Below are 21,013 nucleotides of genomic sequence, written 5' to 3'. Positions count from 1 at the left end.
CAGGAAGAAAAAGGCAGCAGGAGGCACCAAGCAGCTTAAACAACATCCTCAGTGGTGCTCACTCTTATGAAATAGTCCATAATGTATTAACTAGTCCATATATACCACTTGATGTAAAATCGTAAGTTGGCAGCACAGTGGCTCAGTGGTTAGCACTGTTGCTGTGCAGCGCTGGGGTCTTGGGTTAAAAATTCCACCAAGAACAACCTCTGCCAGGAGTTTGTATATTCTCCCTGTGTTCCTCCCACACTCCAAAGACAAATGGATAGGGAATGTAGATTGTGAGCCCCAATTTTTGACAGTGATAACGTCTGTAAAGCGCTGTGAACTATGGTGGCGCTGTATAAGCAAAGCATATTAATAATAAAAAAAAAAAAAAAAGCCTTCAACTTTGTGGCTTCATAATGTTGTCTCAGTATTCCCTGGCATAATTTAAATTGGAAAACTTGTGATTTTACATCAAGTGGTGAGTGCCCATTATTATATTATAAAATTTTGCACGTACTAGAAAACAGTAGCAGCATGGAGGACATTTTACAGGAGTACTGAGCAGTGTAACTCTGAATCCAGCTATGTACTGAGATAAAACACTTACTAGAAAGCAGCAGCATGATCTGTGTGTGTCTCCGAATCTCTCTCTCTCTCTGATCCCCATACCTCCAGACTTGAATAGACAGCTGTAATCTGATCCCTCAGTTAGCTGGTAGTCTGTCTTGTTTTTCGCACTGAATGATGTTGTTTGGGAAGCAGATGGAGGAGGAGAAGTGACTCATAAGTGGAGCAAAAAGTAGATTTCTCTGATAAGGTAGACTACAGAGCTTCTTAGATTCGCTCATACTAAATTATATATTAAAGAGCGATAAATGTGATTTATTTAATTCAGAGGTGGGCTTGTTTTTTTTTTGGGGGGCTAGTAGTATTTTTCAAAAGCACTATTTGGGGCACATACTAATCGAATAAGCAAATCAGTAGTCCATCGCTGCTGGTCCAGAGCCCCGCAAACGTATTCTACCTGCCAGCATCCCTGGCGCCTCTTCTGGTTAGTAGGCGACGTCATGGGGAGGTGTGATGCACGTTCTACTACTCAGAATAGGTAATTTGGGGGAGGTTTGTAGGGCTCTGGTCCTGGGGAGAGTCCTGCAAATCTTTTTACATAGCTCTAATTAATTTATACATTTTCACCAGAAAGAGTTAATAAAAGGTACCAGCAATTCCACCAGTGGATGACAGAGGGAGCCCTCTTTCCATAGCAAACACCTTTAGATACCGAGATCACTAGTAGGCGCAGCAGCTAGGGAGTTGAATGACCATTAACCTAATTTTTGGTGTCCGACCGGTACCTTATGCCGAACACAGTAGCGCAGACAAACTTATTTTGTAACGCCGTGTAAAAACTATATTTTTTACAGATTTTTTTTTTTTAAGTACTGTGGAGATGCTGGTCTGCAATGGCTGGTGAGTTTGTGGGTTCTGGACATTGATAGGTGTGTAGGGGAAACCATTGTATAGCAAGTTCTGCCTCCAATTTTAGGGAATTCTCTCCAGCCTTGGCTTAGCCCGAAAGTGTCCACTTCCATCGTACATCAGCGTCATCTACGCTGTAATAACCCTGCGAGTACCTGATTTCCCGCGGGTGGTAATTATCATGGTAACGAAGCTCGTTCTCCCCAATGGTCTGAAATTATCCCATAGCGACAGGAAAAAAAAAAACATCAGAAAACAAGCGAGAGGCAGCGATAGCGAGGACAAGGAGAGGGGCAGACAGAAGTGTACAGGACCGGCACCCAGCATGACACCCTGACAGCAAGCAGAATATTTTACATGGACCCAAAGAAGGAAAAATATCAAAACTATACTGATAAATCAATTGGAAAAGTAGCCGGGAAATATGAGGGAGCTGCCAATCCACCATTCAAGGTCAGTCACCGCTAAACATGAATGGGGCTTCATAAATTCTCCTTAACTTTCTATATCAAACCAGTTTAGAAAACCCAAAGCCCATAAAAAATGTTCCCCCAAGAAAAGAAGCCTCCATTTAGCGCCCTTTACCGCTTTCTCTCTGGTGGAACCGGGTTGACATGAACATCCCTTTACATAGTGTAATACTTCATTTTTCCTGCGGTGGCACTGCAGGGAAATTCCTTACTTGTTTCCCACAGATTACAGCCGATCACTGTGATTGTGATGAACAGTAAGGGATTGGGGTGGTGCAGTTAAGAAAATGTACAAGTTGCGAAAAAAAAAAATATTTCCCTGTAACAGTCTAGTGGGGCATTGACAAGTCGGTAGGCTCCAAAACCTGCACTGATAATTTGCTGGCTGAAAAGTGTAACTCTTACATCAGACAGTGTACACTAAAATGAGGGGATTGTTTCTAACTAGAATGCAGAATAGTGAGTGCAGCTCTGGGGTATAATACAGGATGTAACTCAGGATCAGTAATGTAATGTATGGACACAGTGACTGTACCAGCAGAATAGTGAGTGCAGCTCTGGAGTATAATACAGGAGGTAACTCAGGATCAGTAATGTAATGTATGTACACAGTGACTGCACCAGTAGAATAGTGAGTGCAGCTCTGGGGTATAATACAGTATGTAACTCAGGATCAGTAATGTAATGTATGTACACAGTGACTGCACCAGCAGAATAGTGAGTTCAGCTCTGGAGTATAATACATGAGGTAACTCAGGATCAGTAATGTATGTACACAGTGACTGCACCAGTAGAATAGTGAGTGCAGCTCTGGGGTATAATACAGGATGTAACTCAGGATCAGTAATGTAATGTATGTACACAGTGACTGCACTAGCAGAATAGTGAGAGCAGCTCTGGGGTATAATACAGGATGTAACTCAGGATCAGTAATGTAATGTATGTACACAGTGACTGCACCAGTAGAATAGTGAGTGCAGCTCTGGGGTATAATACAGGATGTAACTCAGGATCAGTAATGTAATGTATGTACACAGTGACTTCACTAGCAGAATAGTGAGAGCAGCTCTGGAGTATAATACAGGAGGTAACTCAGGATCAGTAATGTAATGTATGTACACAGTGACTGCACCAGTAGAATAGTGAGTGCAGCTCTGGGGTATAATACAGTATGTAACTCAGGATCAGTAATGTAATGTATGTACACAGTGACTGCACCAGCAGAATAGTGAGTTCAGCTCTGGAGTATAATACAGGAGGTAACTCAGGATCAGTAATGTATGTACACAGTGACTGCACCAGTAGAATAGTGAGTGCAGCTCTGGGGTATAATACAGGATGTAACTCAGGATCAGTAATGTAATGTATGTACACAGTCACTGCACCAGCAGAATAGTGAGAGCAGCTCTGGGGTATAATACAGGATGTAACTCAGGATCAGTAATGTAATGTATGTACACAGTGACTGCACCAGCAGAATAGTGAGTGCAGCTCTGGGGTATAATACAGGATGTAACTCAGGATCAGTAATGTAATGTATGTACACAGAGACTGCACCAGCAGAATAGTGAGTGCAGCTCTGGAGTATAATACAGGATGTAACTCAGGATCAGTAATGTAATGTATGTACACAGTGACTGCACCAGCAGAATAGTGAGAGCAGCTCTGGGGTATAATACAGGATGTAACTCAGGATCAGTAATGTAATGTATATACACAGTGACTACACCAGCAGAATAGTGAGTGCAGCTCTGGAGTATAATACAGGATGTAACTCAGGATCAGTAATGTAATGTATGTACACAGAGACTGCACCAGCAGAATAGTGAGTGCAGCTCTGGGGTATAATACAGGATGTAACTCAGGATCAGTAATGTAATGTATGTACACAGTGACTGCACCAGCAGAATAGTGAGTGCAGCTCTGGGGTATAATGTGGCGCCCCTGAGGCTCAGTCGCCACAGAGGTACTGCACCTTCTCCTAAGGTGTAGTGCTCCACCAACTAGGTAAGTTGGGAACTCCTTTCCACACTCCAACACCTGCATCCCACACACAGGATAGTTCAGTAGGTCCGCCTAGCAGCTTCAGGCTGGGGGTAGCAGAGCACCCTTCGTGGAACCCTGCTTCGTAACACGAGATGTGCTGGGAGGTGGGTGGAGTTAGTATAAAAGAGAGGGAAAGTTGAGGATAGTAGGTCAGTCTGACGGGAGGTCAGGCGAGAGGAGTGCAGTTCTGAAGTTAGTTTTGAGTTCAGTTTAGAAAGAGTGATGCAGCTGCCTCAGTGATCTGAGCCAGCTGGCATGGGAAAGAGAAGAGAAGGAGAAAGACGTAGACCTGCAACCTAAGCTTCCATAAGAGAGAGAGGGAACAGCGCGGAACGAAGGAGTAGGAGAACAGAGAAGAGTTGTGGGTTGGAAGAGGAACCCTGCCTATAGGTTCTCAGCGCAAGGCCGGGGCCCGGTCCCCGAGGTTGTATAGACACTTATGGCTCTGCAGCAGACACCGGTGGAGTAGTTGGCTGTAAATGCACTACTCCCATCAAAGACTTGGGACACAACAGCAACCGATTTGCGAGCCAGGACTCTGAGAGGAGTCCCCGATAGAGGCTACAGCTGTCTGTCATACAAGTAAGGTTCTAGGAACATCTGACAGGAGGAATTCCAGAGAACTATGGTACTGGAGCTCTTCACATTAAAAGGCGCAATAGAGGAGTCGTTCAGGAAAGGCACATGTTGGCGGAGTGTTGGAGAGGAGAACCCTGACTTGCCCGGGAGGTTGATTGAGTCTTTACCCCGGAGGACACGGCATGGAGGTGGACACCAGTGGGTACCACGAACTGTGAGTAAAGCTTGGAAACTACAAGCCCTGGTGTCTTCCATTCATTTGTCGCTAACACCTTCAGCACCGCTACATCTGGGTACCAGCATCTATACCATTCTGCGCCTCTCCTCATCCATTGCACCCACACTGCCCTGGGACTACAGCTCCACCTGTGGGGAGCTATACCATCTTTGCTGCACCACACCATCAGTCCCAGTGGATCTGCATGCAGCGTTGGCTTACCATCTTATTTGCCAAACACCACGGGTGGCGTCATGAACTATCCATATAAACTATACTAGTAACATCACCGCCATTGATATTGGGCGCCCAGGGCCACAGACCGGGTCACCGCTGCTGTGACACATCCCCCTGACACCGGCCCGGTACCGAGTACCCCGCTGCCCTGGGTGTGAGGGGCGATAATACAGGATGTAACTCAGGATCAGTAATGTAATGTATGTACACAGTGACTGCACCAGCAGAATAGTGAGTGCAGCTCTGGAGTATAATACAGGATGTAACTCAGGATTAGTAATGTATGTACACAGTGACTGCACCAGCAGAATAGTGAGTGCAGCTCTGGAGGATAATGCAGGATGTAACTCAGGATCAGTAATGTAATGTATGTACACAGTGACAGCACCAGCAGAATAGTGAGTGCAGCTCTGGATTATAATACAGGGTGTAACTCAGGATCAGTAATGTAATGTATGTACACAGTGACTGCACCAGCAGAATAGTGAGTGCAGCTCTGGAGGATAATACAGGATGTACAGTTGTGGCCAAAAGTATTGACACCCCTGCGATTTTGTCAGATAATACTCAGTTTCTTCCTGAAAATGATTGCAAACACAAATTCTTTGGTATTATTATCTTCATTTAATTTGTCTTAAATGAAAAAACACAAAAGAGAATGAAGCAAAAAGCAAAACATTGATCATTTCACACAAAACTCCAAAAATGGGCCAGACAAAAGTATTGGCACCCTCAGCCTAATACTTGGTTGCACAACCTTTAGCCAAAATAACTGCGACCAACCGCTTCCGGTAACCATCAATGAGTTTCTTACAATGCTCTGCTGGAATTTTAGACCATTCTTCTTTGGCAAACTGCTCCAGGTCCCTGATATTTGAAGGGTGCCTTCTCCAAACTGCCATTTTTAGATCTTTCCACAGGTGTTCTATGGCAGGGTTCCCCAACTCCAGTCCTCAAGGCCCACCAACAGATCATGTTTTCAGGATTTCCTTTGTATTGCACAGGTGATGCAATTATCACCTGAGCAATACTAAGGAAATCCTGAAAACATGATCTGTTGGTAGGCCTTGAGGACTGGAGTTGGGGACCCCTGTTCTATGGGATTCAGGTCTGGACTCATTGCAGGCCACCTTAGAAGTCTCCAGTGCTTTCTCTCAAACCATGTTCTAGTGCTTTTTGAAGTGTGTTTTGGGTCATTGTCCTGCTGGAAGACCCATGACCTCTGAGGGAGACCCAGCTTTCTCACACTGGGCCCTACATTATGCTGCAAAATTTGTTGGTAGTCTTCAGACTTCATAATGCCATGCACACGGTCAAGCAGTCCAGTACGAGAGGCAGCAAAGCAGCCCCAAAACATCAGGGAACCTCCGCCATGTTTTACTGTAGGGACCGTGTTTGTTTCTTTGAATGCCTCTTTGTTTCTCCTGTAAACTCTATGTTGATGCCTTTGCCCAAAAAGCTCTACTTTTGCCTCATCTGACCAGAGAACATTCTTCCAAAACGTTTTAGGCTTTTTCAGGTAAGTTTTGGCAAACTCCAGCCTGGCTTTTTTATGTCTCGGGGTAAGAAGTGGGGTCTTCCTGGGTCTCCTACCATACAGTCCCTTTTCATTCAGACGACGACGGATAGTACGGGTTGACACTGTTGTACCCTCGGACTGCAGGGCAGCTTGAACTTGTTTGGATGTTAGTCGAGGTTCTTTATCCAACATCCGCACAATCTTGCGTTGAAATCTCTTGTCAATTTTTCTTTTCCGTCCACATCTAGGGAGGTTAGCCACAGTGCCATGGGCTTTAAACTTCTTGATGAGACTGCGCACGGTAGACACAGGAACATTCAGGTCTTTGGAGATGGACTTGTAGCCTTGAGATTGCTCATGCTTCCTCACAATTTGGTTTCTTAAGTCCTCAGACAGTTCTTTGGTCTTCTTTCTTTTCTCCATGCTCAATGTGGTACACACAAGGACACAGGACAGAGGTTGAGTCAACTTTAATCCATGTCAACTGGCTGCAAGTGTGATTTAGTTATTGCCAACACCTGTTAGGTGCCACAGGTAAGTTACAGGTGCTGTTAATTACACAATTAGAGAAGCATCACATGATTTTTCCAACAGTGCCAATATTTTTGTCCACCCTCTTTTTTATGTTTGGTGTGGAATTATATCCAATTTGGCTTTAGGACAATTCTTTTTGTGTTTTTTCATTTAAGACAAATTAAATGAAGATAATAATACCAAAGAATTTGTGTTTGCAATCATTTTCAGGAAGAAACTGAGTATTATCTGACAGAATTGCAGGGGTGTCAATACTTTTGGCCACAACTGTAACTTAGGATCAGTAATGTAATGTATGTACACAGTGACTGCACCAGCAGAATAGTGAGTGCAGCTCTGGGGTATAATACAGGATGTAACTCAGGATCAGTAATGTAATGTATGTACACAGTGACTGCACCAGCAGAATAGTGAGTGCAGCTCTGGAGTATAATACAGGATGTAACTCAGGATCAGTAATGTAATGTATGTACACAGTGACTGCACCAGAAGAATAGTGAGCGCAGCTCTGGAGTATAATACAGGATGTAACTCAGGATCAGTAAAGTAATGTATGTACACGGTGACTGCACCAGCAGAATAGTGAGTGCAGCTCTGGAGTATAATACAGGATGTAACTCAGGATCAGTAATGTAATGTATGTACACAGTGACTGCACCAGAAGAATAGTGAGTGCAGCTCTGTGGTATAATACAGGATGTAACTCAGGATCAGTAAAGTAATGTATGTACACGGTGACTGCACCAGCAGAATAGTGAGTGCAGCTCTGGAGTATAATACAGGATGTAACTCAGGATCAGTAATGTAATGTATGTACACAGTGACTGCACCAGAAGAATAGTGAGTGCAGCTCTGTGGTATAATACAGGATGTAACTCAGGATCAGTAATGTAATGTATGTACACAGTGACTGCACCAGCAGAATAGTGAGTGCAGCTCTGGGGTATAATACAGGATGTAACTCAGGATCAGTAATGTAATGTATGTACACAGTGACTGCACCTGCTGAATAGTGAGTGCAGCTCTGGGGTATAATACAGGATGTAACTCAGGATCTGTAATGTATGTACACAGTGATTGCACCAGCAGAATAGTGAGTGCAGCTTTGGAGTATAATACAGGAGGTAACTCAGGATCAGTAATGTAATGTATGTACACAGTGACTGCACCAGCAGAATTGTGAGTGCAGCTCTGGGGTATAATACAGGATGTAACTCAGGATCAGTAATGTATGTACACAGTGACTGCACCAGCAGAATAGTGAGTGCAGCTCTGAAGTATAATACAGGATGTAACTCAGGATCAGTAATGTTATGTATGTACACAGTGACTGCACCAGCAGAATAGTGAGTGCAGCTCTGGAGTATAATACAGGATGTAACTCAGGATCAGTAATGTATGTATACTGTGACTGCACCAGCAGAATAGTGAGTGCAGCTCTGGGGTATAATGCAGGATGTAACTCAGGATCAGTAATGTATGCACACAGTGACTGCACCAGCAGAATAGTGAGCGCAGCTCTGGACACGCCCAGGAAGAGGAGGAACGTCGCAGCTGAGCGTCTGCAAGCTGGGATTTTGCTAAACTCCTGGGAAGGGAGGTTTTTTTTCCTGCAAGGACTTTCCATCTGCCCCCTTCCCAGGAAAGAGGACTCTCCGTGGGACTGAGCGCCGGGGCTGTGCCCCTGCCTCCCACCCCCCGGCAAGCCAGCTGGGGGTGGGGGGCCTCATCCACCACCAGGAGGCCCAAGGCACAGCCAGCCAGTCCCAGGGATGGGGAAAAAGCGGACACCAGGGGGCCGCAAGGCTCCAGGGTCCGGGACCCCTGAAGTGAAGGCTGTGGCGGGCCCTTCCCCCGGAGGTGCAGCAGCCGGCAGAGGTGAGGCGGGGCCCCCCCTTAACATCTGGGGCTCAAAGGCTGCGGGAGAGCCGGCTACCACCTACGCCTCCCGCATCCATGCCCACCTCTCCGAATATTAGGAGGCCGGGAAGCAGCTGAGGAGACTTCGGGGGGAGTTGGAGGGAGCCAAGATAATATCTAAAAACAGGCTTCATACCTCAAAGAAAGCGGAGGTCGCCGCCACAGTCCAGCGGCTGGCAGAGGAGATTCGGGCCCTGGAGGGCCGGCTAAGTGTCATCATGGCTGGCAGCGGCCCCTTCCAGGAGAAGCTGCGGAACGAGGACCGGTTCAGGGCCATGGCCGGTGGGTCTCCTGGGGGGTCAGGAGGCCCCACCCAGGTGGAGGAAAGTGAGGAGAAGGAAGAGCAAGATGGCGCCCACGCTACACCCGGGCCGCCTCCACCTGAAGACCTGACGGACACCAGCAGGAGTCAGGTAACATGCAGCGGGATAGCCCCTGAGCAATTGGCCCTCCCGCTGGACTCCAGTAACGCGGAGGAAAGCAGGAGCGAGGGGGAGGATGGAGGGAGTGGGAGTAATACCGAGGGGGGCTGCCTCATCCTCAGGCAAGTGCGGCAGATGGAATCCCCAGCACGGTTTGGCACGCTGTTGTTTGGGGATAAAGTCTGCCCGGAGGATGAGGCAACCGGGAAGAGGAGAAACAGGAGGCGCAGGCGTAAGGCCTCTGAAGGCGTGGAGGAACAACTGGTTTTTGCTCCTCTTCCCGGGGCCCCTCTGTCCCGCTGTGTGGAACCCGCCACCCACCCCGGCTCGGGCCCTGTGGTGGGTCCGCAGCGAGGGAGCGGGGAGAGAGATGACTGTTGTGACCTGACTGTCACATCTGGTGACAGTTCAGACCAGGGCAGCGACATGGAGGTCGGTGCTGGTTGTGGTGTTGGTGGTGGTGTCCAGGCTCAGCCCTCGGTGGCAGGGGGTGCTGGCCTGGCACCAGGTAAAGTTGGTACAGCCAGGGCCGCACCTCCGGCGGCGAGTGCTGGGGCTTCTGGACCCCCCACGTACGGATCCGCTAAGTCTGGATCGCTAGTGGGGGTCCAGAAGTCTAGGAAGGGCGAGCAAAAAATCAAACAACAACTGAAGTGGTGCAGGGAGCTGGTCGCTCCCATGGTGGCGCCCGTGGTAAGAGCGGGGTCTCCGGCACGTCGACCCAAAAGGGGGTCCGTGCGGGGGGCTCCGCCGCCACTGGGCGACGAGGGGGAGTGGCCGGCCCTGCCCGTGGCAAGTGGTGGGCATAGAGTGGCGGCGGTGGTCTGCGAGGGGGGCGGGGCCTCCCCGAGTGTTGCCCGGCCTGCAAAGGCTGTGGCATGCGGGGGGGGTGTCCTCTTCGGCCGCTGTCCCACTCACTACGTCCGCGTCACCTGGGGGGGGCGTGGCCTCGCAAGGGGTCACTGCTCTGCCCGTGGTGGCCGTGACTGGCGGGGGGGGCGTGGCCACGGCAGGCCCGCTGCCCTCTGTCCCACCCACCCTCCCAAGCAGTGCAAGCAAGCTGCCCCCAAAAGCTGGCGGGGGGTTGTCGGGGTCCCCAGCCCACCTACCTTCATCTGAGGGTGTGGGGACTCTGGCGCCCCCTGGCAAGCCGGCAGAGGGAGTGAAGAAGGATGCAGGGCAGGGAGCTGTGCCAGAGGCCGTCCCTGCCCAGAGCAAGGAAAACAAAAGAAACTCTGAAAAAGAAAAAAAAATGGTGCTGGAGAAACCAAGAGCTGCTGCTGCTCCCAGGCACAGCCAGGGAAATGTGCAGTATGTCATCAGCGCTGAGGCACTTAAAGGGGCAGCAGCACTCTTGGCCAGTAAAGGCAATCATGGAGCACCTGGCCAGCTAGGGCCCCCAGCAGGTGGGAGGGAAAATTGCGGCAAAGGAACTGTTAATGCTGATGTAAATAAAAATGTAAATATAAATAAAATTGGTGCTGACGAGTATGAGGAGTGCGTGAGTAAATGTGAGAGCGGGGTGACTGATATTTTTGAGGAGTTGTTTGTGTACGTGAATGGGGATGTGAGTGACATGGATGAGGGAGTGAATGTGGCTGAAAGTGCTGGAGTGAATGCTGGGAATAATAGAGTGAATGGGAGAGTGAGTGGGAGGACGAATGGGGGTGCAGGCACAAGTGGTGGTGGGAGGGCTGGCCCATCTGCCCCCCCGGCCGCGAGACCCCAATGTAACTATGCGGGGGCCGCGGCTGGGGGTCAGGGTGGTCCTGGGGGGGTCTCCTCGCCTCCGGGTTCCGGGGACGGCGCTTTGCACCACCGTTTCCTGGAGGCTCTTAAAAGGGGAGAAAGGTCGGTAACAGTAGAGGGGAGGACAGTGGACCTGTCTTTCTGGATAGAGAGACACGGCCTTGCTGCGTTCCAAAATCAAAGGGAGGGAGGGACTGTTTGGTCTCTCACCACAGCCGGGCAGGGGCCGCCAAGAAGGAATGTGGTCCGTCTTGGGTGGGGGGGCAATGAAGCTTGTCCACACAGGAGCAAGGTGGTAGAGCTCCTCCTAAAGATGGGCTTCGGGGCGAATGACATCTTTGCCCTTATACATCCTTCGGCGTCCCGCTTCTTTGATGTCAGTTTCGTGCGGCCAGAGGGGCTTGAGCTCTTCTGGTCGAACTACGAGCTGGTGCGAGAAGAGCCCGGATGGCGAGACTTCGTTGCGCAAGCGGTGTCTCGCCAAAATGCCGTCAAGCGAGTGACCGTGGTGACTTGTAACGAGTCGCTCGCAGGCGTGGACATAATGACGTGGCTTTCTCGTTACGGGGAAGTCACCGAGGTCCCAAAAAAGAACAGGGACGAATTTGGCATCTGGTCGGGGGGCTGGACCTTCATGGTAAAGCTGAAGGTTTCCGGCGGCACGGTCACCCACATCCCTTCCTCGGCGTTCTTGGGGAGGGACAGGATCCTGGTCTTCTACCAGGGGCAACCGAAGGTCTGCCACAAGTGCGGCGACCCCACCCACTTCAGCGCCAGCTGCAAGGTGCAGAAGTGTGCGTTGTGTGGTGGGGTAGGCCACCTGGCCGCCTTGTGCAATGACATTCGGTGCCACCTGTGTGGTGACCTAGGTCACCCGCTCAGCCGCTGCCCTCGCTCTTTCTCCAATACCGCTGCAGGCCCGGTGGGGGGAGACCGTGAGGGGGCAAGCTCTGGCGGTGCTTCTGCCGTGGCAGGTGGTGGCGGAGGGGGAAGGGCTGAGGGGCCGGTGAGGAAGGGCAATGCTAAGGCAAGGGGCCCCGCTTATGAGCGGAGGCAAGAAAAACGCCATGGAGGCAAGGGGCAGGTGGAGCCTCGGGAAACTGGGGTGATGCCTGCCCCTCCCTCTAGGCCCGTGGCAAAAGCCTCTGAGGCCCTGGGGGAGAGTGCAGTGAGTGAGGAGATCAGGAGGATGGAGAGAGAGGAAAAAGCGGCTGACTCAGACGACTCCTCTCGTTATAAAAGTGTCGACGAGGATGTCAGGGGGCAGCCTACAGCATCAGGTGGCAAAAACAAGCGTGCCAACCGTAAATCGGGAGGAAAGAGGGCTGACAAGTCTTCAAAGTCCCCCCCGCCCCCGACCACAAGAGTGCATACGGAAGGGCCCGTTGACCCCCCTCTGATCAGACTCTCCAACCGGTTCAGCGCCCTCGGAGGTTCAGATGATGATCCGCAAGACGAGGGTGCTGGGCCGGGGGTAACACCGGAGGGTCCTTCGGGGGATGGTGGAGTCCGTCCCTCAGGGGGCACTGTTCCTCCTGAGGGGGGGACAGGCCTGGAACCCGGGGGCGAGGACACTGGGGGGGAGGGATGGACACGTCGGGGGCTTCCCTAAAAAGGAAGGTGTCTGACCCCTCCCCAGGAGGAGGTGATAGCGGGGCAGGGTAGAAACTGGCCATCCAACTCGATCACCCATGATGGCTGAACTCGCCCCGTTGACGCTGGCGTCCATTAATGTCGCCAGCATTAAGTCAGATGCGGCTCGCTTCACGGCCTTTGATTTTTTCTCCCGGATTGAGGCAGAAATTTTATTTTTGCAAGAGACCAGACTAACGGACATGGGGGCCATATTTAAAGCACGGAGGGAGTGGAGGTGCGGGCCCTCATACTGGTCTCTTGCGGCTGAGCCGTATAGCGGGGTGGCAGTCCTTTTTAAGACTGCAGATGTTGAATGCCGACGGGTTACTGAGTTGGAAATGGGGAGGTGCCTGATCCTAGATGTCTTCATGAGGGGACAAGAGCTCCGGCTCATTAATATCTACGGCCCACAGTCCAAGTGGGACCGTAAATGTCTCTTCCTGAGGATCAAGCCCTTTCTTTTTACGAGCCGACAGGTGGTCTTCGGTGGGGACTTCAACACCGTTATGAGGTCCCGTGACCGGGGGGGTCCCGGAGACCGCCTGGCTTATGACAGCGTCGCGCTTAATAGCATATCTAGTGAAGCTCGCCTGGTGGATGTCCACATCCGGCACACCCCAGGCCACGGGGGTTTCACCTACCATAGGGGTAGCAGTAGGTCTAGAATAGACAGGTTTTTTTTGAAGGAGGACGCCATCTTTTCTGCTGTGTCCGCCGTTGAGGTGGAGTTCTCCGACCACTGTTTAATTTTCTTTTCTCTGAATGTTGCAGAGACTCCTCGGATGGGAAGAGGGCTGTGGAAGCTCAATTCGTCCCTGCAGGAAGAAGCGGAGGTGAGACAATCCTTCGAGGATTTTCTTCAGAGCCAGGTACCGCTGTTGGATCTCTGTAGTAGTAAGTCAGAGTGGTGGGAGATCTTCAAAAAGCGGGTGGCGGGGTTCTTCCGTCAGCTCTCGAACCTCAGAAGTCTGAACAGGCACCGCTTGTATCAGGCTCTGGGGAGGAAACTCGAGCAGCTTGTCTCGACTGGAGGTGACCGTGAGGAAATCTCCAGAGTGAAATCTTTGCTCAAGAGGTGCCAGTATGATAGACACACATCTTTAGTTTTTGAGAGGGACGTCGGGAAGTACCGCTCGCCCGACCCTTACAGAAACTGTAAGATGTCAGTGAATTGTAAGATGGTGACAGGACTGATCGACAGTACGGGGTCCCTGAACAGATCCAAATCAGGGATCCTGGAGGTGGTCAGATCCTTCTACTCGTGCCTCTTGGAAAAGAAGGATCTGGATCGGGATAGGATGTCTGCTTTCCTGGCTGAAACCGTCCCTGAGCCAGGGGATGATCCCTTTCTTGGTGTTTTGGCAGAAGAAATTAGGGAGGAGGAAGTGAGACTGGCCATTGATGGGCTTCGGCCCAAGAAATCGCCAGGTCCGGATGGCTTAACATCCGAGTTTTATAAGACTTTTAGGGACTCCTTGGTCCCCCTCTTGACAGGGGTCTTTAATGAGTGTCTATCCTCGGGCACTCTTCCCGACTCAATGAGGAAGTCAGCCCTAATTATTCTGTCAAAGGGTAAAGATCCGTCCCGTATCGAGAATTGGCGTCCCATAGCGCTTCTCAATACGGACCGGAAGGTTCTGGCCAAGGTGCTGTTTAATCGGCTGGTGAAGTTTGCACCCCGGCTCCTTTCGGGGGCCCAGCATTGCTCTGTTCCAGGCCGCAGTACTTTTAGTGCTGTGCTCGGTGTCCGGGAGGCAGTGGAGCAGGGTAGGGCAGGCCACTGGAAGGGGTACTTGCTGTCGTTAGACCAAGCGAAAGCCTTTGACCGGGTCAACCATGAGTACCTCTGGTCCGTCCTTTTGAGGTATGGTCTGCCTGGGAGGTTTGTAAAATGGTTAGAGATCTTGTACCAAGGGGCTGAGACTTTTCCGCTGGTGAACGGTTGGTCAGGTCGCCCTTTTGAGGTGGGTTCTGGGGTCCGTCAGGGCTGTCCGCTGAGCCCGCTTTTATACGTGTTCGCAATCGATCCCTTCCTAAGGAGGGTAGATCGTGGACCATTGGCGGGATTCGGGATGGACCAGGCGGGCTCTGGGTCCTCTCTGAGGGTGGTGGCGTACGCCGATGATGTTTCCCTTTTCGTGTCCTCGAGGGGGGAGGCGGATTGGGTCATGTCAGAGGTAGTGCGCTACTCGGAGGCATCCGGGTCCATGATCAACCGGGATAAGTGTGAAAGTGTCTGGCTGGGAGGGGGAGATCCTAGTTTTGATCTCCCGGACACCCTTCCAGGGCCCCAGGCCACCGCCAAAATTCTAGGCATCGAATTTGGCCCCGGGGACTACCCCCAGCAAAATTGGGAGGGCAGACTTAAGATCGCTGCCCAAAAGGTGGACCATTGGAAGGGTTGGTCTTTGTCCCTAAGGGAAAGGGTTGCCCTGGCTAAAGGCTTTCTGCTTCCCTTGTTAATTTACCTAGGCAGCGTGTGCATCTTGCCAGAACCTCTCTGGACACGGGTCTATAGCCTGTTCTTCCAGCTGTTATGGGGGAATAGGCTCAACCTAATCAAGAGAGAGGTCACATACCGCACGAGGAGACTAGGTGGGTTGGGTATGGTCAACCCGGTAGTGTTCTTAGTGAACACCTTTCTTAAAGCCAACATTTCCAACCTCTGGCTAGAGAGGGCTCCTCCGTGGGTAGTCTCCTGCAAGGGTTGGCTTCGGCCCTTCTTCCAGGAACGGGAGACAGGAGGGCAAGTGAAGGACCTCCGCACACCTCATGGGCATCTCCCGGCTTATGCTACCCCGGTTCTGAAGGTGATCCGCCGGTGGGGTCTGGGAATGTGGGAAATCAGGACCATGTCGCGGCAATGCCTTGACAGGAGGGTTCTGTTGACCCATTTCCAGAAGCCCCTGGCCCTTAAGGATTGCCCAGGCTGGGATCTGGAGGTGGGGCTCGGGCTTTTAAATTCTAAGCGGATCCCCACGAAGTTTTGGGACTTGACCTGGTGCTGCTTCCACGGGAGGCTGTATGTAAAGGATAACCTGAAGTGCATGAAATCCGATGATCGGGGTTGTCCCCGTGAGGAGTGTGGCGACGTGCTGGAAAGCATGGAGCACTTCCTGCTTCAGTGTCCCTTTAATACAGAGGTTTACAACAGGGTGGGGGCTTCCATACGTTGGCCGCGGCTGGCGTCCCTCTCCTATGCCGAGTGGGCCTATGGAGCGTTCAGAACTCTGGGTGGCCGAGACTGGGGCACTTTATTCCTAGTCAGTGTAGTGGTTAGGTTCTACATTTGGAATGCACGGTGCTTAGTTTCGACGCGGCAGAAAGCCCTCCCAAGGGAAGAGGTGGTTAGTAACATCCTGGGTGACCTGGTGAAGGTGCGTTCTTTGGAGTTCGAAAGGTTGGGTGTGAGGAGGGCCTCTTGGCTTTGGAGGGGCCTTTCCTTTTAAAAACGCACTCTAGGGAGAGCTAGATTTTGTGTGAATGTGGGTAGGGACAGCATAAGGTGGTGTGGGTGGTGAGGGACAGAAGTAGGGGCAGGTAGGGACAGGCACTGAGGGACAGATAGAGAGTTAGTTATGATAAGGTAGGTAGAGTAGGGGCAGGTAAGGACAGATAGGGACAGTTTCTTTAGGGACAGAAGTAGGGACAGTCTTAGTTGTTGAGGGACAGGGTGAATGTGTTAGTGAGGGATGGGGCCTCTAGAACTCCTTTTTCCTGGTGGTGGGCTACTGCATGGCACACCTAGATTTTTGTTTTGAGATAGAGAAATAATGGATATTGGGCTTGCAGGCACTGAACTTGGGCCTGTAAGTAAAGGTTTGTGGTGTGGTATTATTCGGTAAAGCAAATGATGTAATGACATTGCATTGTAATATTGTATTGTAATATGTATTGTAGTATATGTATTGTAGTATGTGTTGTTATTCTTTTCCGTAGTCAGAGGTGCATGGGGGGCGTAGTGAGGTTGGGAGGGGGGTGAATGGGGGGGTAAGAGCGGAAAAAAAAGTAAAAGGACCCTAAACCAAGGGGAAAGTGGCGAATGGATATACCATATACCATGGACCATGGAAATTATGTAAAATGGACCATTTTTGAACACATCGGGGGCAAATGGGTGAGGGTTTTGCTTGTGGGCATAAACTTTCGTGCTCATCAGGCCTAGACGTGATAAGGCCATGGACATTTATGGACCTGTGGTGTGGGTGGTGGGAAAAATAATAAAAAAAAGCAAAAAAAAAAAATGTATATGTATGTATATGTGTGTGTGTGTGTATATATATATATGTGTATGTGTGTATATGTATATATATATATATATATATATATATATATATATATATATATATATATTGAGGTGTTAAGCTGGTGTAGGTACTTTTGCCAAAAAAGAATTGGCTAGGTTTATTTAAGGCAGCATGGGCCAAGAATATTATTTTTGTTTTCCTGTATATAGGTATGGGTGGAAGTGTGAATGGGGAGTGAAAGAGAGTGAATGGGGGTGAAAGATTAAAAACTGTTTTTCATTATTTTATGGGAAGAGTTTTCTGTTGGAAAGATCCTGCTGGGGGTCCCCTAAGCTGGAAAGCTTGGGGACTATAACAAGTTGCGGTTATGCACAAGTTTCTGTATGTCCTAAGTGTATGATTAATATGTGTATTTTGGTTTATGTGTTTTTTCTGGAATGTTGTGTTGTATTGTTTTTGATATTTTATAATAAAAGAGATACAGGATGTAACTCAGGATCAGTAATGTAATGTATGTACACAGTGACTGCACCAGCAGAATAGTGAGTGCAGCTCTGGAGTATAATACAGGATGTAACTCAGGATCAGTAATGTAATGTAATGTACACAGTGACTGCACTAGCAGAATAGTGAGTGCAGCTCTGGAGTATAATACAGGACGTAACTCAGGATCAGTAATGTAATGTATGTACACAGTGACTGCACCAGCAGAATAGTGAGTGCAGCTCTGGGGTATAATACAGGATGTAACTCAGGATCAGTAATGTAATGTAATGTACACAGTGACTGCACTAGCAGAATAGTGAGTGCGGCTCTGGAGTATAATACAGGATGTAACTCAGGATCAGTAATGTAATGTAATGTACACAGTGACTGCACCAGCAGAATAGTGAGTGCAGCTCTGGGGTATAATACAGGATGTAACTCAGGATCAGTAATGTAATGTATGTACACAGTGACTGCACCAGCAGAATAGTGAGTGCAGCTCTGGGGTATAATACAGGATGTAACTCAGGATCAGTAATGTATGGACACAGTGACTGCACCAGCAGAATAGTGAGTGCAGCTCTGGGGTATAATACAGGGTGTAACTCAGGATCAGTAATGTAATGTATGTACACAGTGACTGCACCAGCAGAATAGTGAGTGCAGCTCTGGGGTATAATACAGGATGTAACTCAGGACCCGTAATGTATAGAATAGTGAGTGCATTTGTTTCTTGTTGTGCCCTCTCTCAGGTTGGGGGCCATATTTCTCTGCCTTTATACAATAGGCTGCTCATTTTAAGGATATTTCATACTTCCCTGTTTGCTCTCCAGACCTCAGCTGGTTCCAGCATTGCTTTCTCTAAGTTAATTGCTATTTATGAACTTTAACTAATTGCTATATTTAATAGTAAAGATCATAATCTTAATGGAAAGTGCTGGGAGCAGCAGCGATTAATCCTTGTACGATGCAGTTAGACACTTCGTCGTGCTCAGCAGCGCGGAGTCGCTCGAAATGATCATCAAATTAAAGACGGTGGCAGGGAGCTGTGCGGTCTAGTGTACTGTAAGGGTTAATGCACATGACCTTAAGTGACTACAGCGATCGGCAGGTCAGCGGTTAATGGGTTATTGGGGTGACGGGTGATTAGTTTGGATCAGAATAGGAAACAATTTGGGCTGCGAGCACCAGACAGCGGCGATCGGATCCTAATAAAGTCAGAGACTTTGTCAGAACAGATAATGAAGATCCCAGCGCTCCGTATCCGGGAATATTTACAGACGTACAAATAGGAAATGATATGTAGCGGTGGGGAGGATTATTAAAGGGGAGCTCTGGTTTTATGTCAAGGAACTTCTGTAACTTCCCTCTCTGGGCAATTTACCGTGACTGCGTTTTTTCTTTGGGTTTTTCGTTCTTAATACATGGATTGTGGTTTAATTAGGTAAAAAAAACTAGTGAAAAAAGGCACAAAATAAAAAAAATAATACTGTACCTCTTGTGTTAGACGGGTTTTATGTCACTGCTGAGAAATTTATAGCGCAAAAATGTAATGATTTTTTTTTCTTTTAAAGTTACAAATAAGAAAACCCATTGTACCCCCCCCATATACCCCCAAAAAAACACATTACCCCAAAAATGCTGAACATGGAAGAACCACAATATTAAAGAAGATGGACCCACAAAAACAAGTATGGCAAATATATTGATAATTCACCTTTTTCAAGATCTCTGCACACTGTCCCTGAATGGAAACTGTTAGGCCGTGTTCACACAATGCGAGTTTTCCAGCGAGTTTTTTTTTTTTTTCCCCAATAAAAAAAAAATTAATAAAATAATTGCAGTTTTACAGTTTGCTTGGAAACTTTCCTGATCATTTTCTGATGACGTAATTGTCGGATTTGTTTGTTTTTATAGGTCTTTACTCCACCATGTGTGACTATAGTATACAGAGTGACACGTTTTGTGCCTCTGAGAGCACAGATTTTAGAAAAGCTTGTTAATGTTCAAGAATGCAGCAATTTACTAACACCAATCAGAGACCTTAAAAACCGGTAAGGAATTGAAACAAAGTACGGTATATGAGTTGCAGAACTTTTCCTGATACAATATAAAAGCCTCCGGTTATGTTCACATGTCGCGTTTTTTGTTGTTGTTGTTGTTGTTGCTGTTGTTGTTGCAATTTCTTTTTACAGTACCAGGAAAATCTGAGATTTCAAAAATCTCTTGCACACGATTGCTTCCCCCCCCCCCGAACCGCTGTGTTTTTGAAAACTAAAGCATGTCAATTCTTTTAGCAGTTTTGCGGCGTTTTTTTTAAGGCCCTAGAAAACAATGAGAGAAAGCAAGAAAAGTAGCAAAAAAAAAAAAAGGCAGAAAAACCTGTGTTTTGGCTTATTTACCGTGAAGACATAAGGGTTTGGGTTGCAGAAAAAAAGCAGCAAAAAAGCCAACTGTGGGCATAGCTTTAGGCTACGCTCACGTGTTGCATTTTGCAGTGTTTTTTTTTTTTTTTGCAGCAGTTTTTAATGCCAATTTTCAGCTGCGTTTCCCAGTAGCAGCAAAGTCCGTGAGTTTTCAGAAATCTCATGCACACAGCTTGTTCTTCCTTTCCTGACTGTTTTCTCATAGAGCTGCGTCTTTACAAATTGCAGCATGTTAGTTCTTTCAGCGTTTTTCACCCAATGAATGTGTGGCGCCCCTGAGGGTTCAGTCGCCACAGAGGTACTGCACCTCCTCCTGAGGTGTGGTACCCCACCATCCAGGTAAGGTGGAGACTCCTCACCACACTCCAACACCTGCACCCCACACAACACAGTAGTGTAGCAAAGCACCCTTGGTGGCTCCCTGCTTGGAACATGAAGCGTGCTGGGAGGCGGGTGGAGTTTAGTTGGCACCAAAAGAGCGGGAAGAGTTTAGGATTTAGTCAGTCTGACAGAGTCAGAGGAGGAGAGAAGATCCCCTGAGTGGGATGGATAAAGGAAGTGCTGCAGCCGACCTCAGTGACCTGGGTCCGCTGGCACAAGAGAGGAACACTGATGGAAAGTCTGACTCTCTCCATAAGAAGGGAAGGATTAATACGGAATGTAAGGAGAGGAGGACTAAGGATTAGGGTTAGAACAGAACCCTTCCCAAGTTCACAGCGCATGGCCGGGGTCCGGTCCCCGAGGTTGTACGGATACTAATGGTCCTGCAGCAGACACCGGAGGAATAGAAGTTGTCACCACTTTATTCCTACACAAGACTTGGGGGCACAACAGCAACGTGAGTGAGCCGGGACTAGGTAGCAAGGAGTCCCCGAAGCAGGCTACAGCTGTCTGCCGTACAAGTAGAGTTCATAGGAACATCTGACAGGAGGAACTCCAGTGTAACTCAGTACTAAGAGTACTTCACTAAAGGCGCTAAGAGGGAGACGTTCAGAAAAGGCACATGTGTTGGCAGAGTGTTGGAAGGGAGCACTTCATCTTGCCTGGAAGTTTGCTGAGTCC

General features: G+C 48.9%; 1 protein-coding gene across 3 annotated transcripts in view; it reads left to right on the top strand.

The window, feature by feature from the left end:
- SLC1A2 (solute carrier family 1 member 2) overlaps positions 1-21,013 on the top strand; it is a 132,827-nt gene that overhangs the window by 40,355 nt on the left and 71,459 nt on the right. Inside the window, exon 1 of one of the 3 annotated variants that reach the window (XM_073541812.1) lies at positions 19,431-19,579. The exons of the other annotated variants lie outside the window; for them this stretch is intronic. The gene's annotated coding sequence lies outside the window, so the exon portion shown is untranslated. Of the gene's footprint in view, positions 1-19,430; positions 19,580-21,013 lie in introns of those variants that run through there. 3 annotated transcript variants of the gene reach the window in all.

The sequence above is a fragment of the Dendrobates tinctorius genome, unplaced genomic scaffold (genome assembly GCF_039654945.1).
Source record: "Dendrobates tinctorius isolate UK_male_01 unplaced genomic scaffold, ASM3965494v1 ptg000124l, whole genome shotgun sequence".
Classification (NCBI taxonomy): Eukaryota; Metazoa; Chordata; class Amphibia; order Anura; family Dendrobatidae; genus Dendrobates; species Dendrobates tinctorius.
This window is presented reverse-complemented; position numbering and strand designations above follow the sequence as displayed.